This window comes from Belonocnema kinseyi, chromosome 6 (genome assembly GCF_010883055.1).
Source record: "Belonocnema kinseyi isolate 2016_QV_RU_SX_M_011 chromosome 6, B_treatae_v1, whole genome shotgun sequence".
NCBI lineage: Eukaryota > Metazoa > Arthropoda > Insecta > Hymenoptera > Cynipidae > Belonocnema > Belonocnema kinseyi.
In genome coordinates, this window is record NC_046662.1 from 25,172,681 (window position 1) to 25,173,336 (window position 656).

Below are 656 nucleotides of genomic sequence, written 5' to 3' on the forward strand. Positions count from 1 at the left end.
GTCCATTAATAGCTAAGGTCTTTGTTTCAGGCGTCATTCACTCTACTGACACTCTTTTTATTAACTGTTTGCCGCCATACTTTCCTGTCCTGGCATACTTCTCTAGCTTCTTTTATGTCCATGCATTTTTTCATGCAGGCTCTTCTGTTTTTGTGACTTCTTATGTCTCTTCTACGTAGGGTCTCATTCACACATTCTAACCATTCTTTTCGCGGTCTACCTCTGGGCACATTGCCATTTACTTTACTAGCTTCTCTTCTGCACCACATTCTTTTAGAATTATCTCGTTACTTACTTTGTCCATTAGGGATTTCCCGCTTATTATGCGCATGAATCTCATGTCAATTGCGTTAATTTTACTCTTATCTTTTTCTTGATAAGTCCATGTCTTGCTACCCTATAGTACAGTCTGTACAAATATAGAATTATGTATTGCCATTTTAGCTTTATTTGATATATTTTTAATTCTGATAAGGGGACCTGCTCTACCAATAACCTTCTTACCTTCATTTATTCGTCTATCTAATTCCTCATCTATCTCCCTGTCCCTAGTAAATAAGCTACCAAGGTATACGAACTTATCAACTTCTTCAATTCTCTCATCATTTAATAAAATATTGCATAGTGTTTTCTCACTCTTTCCTTCGAACACCATA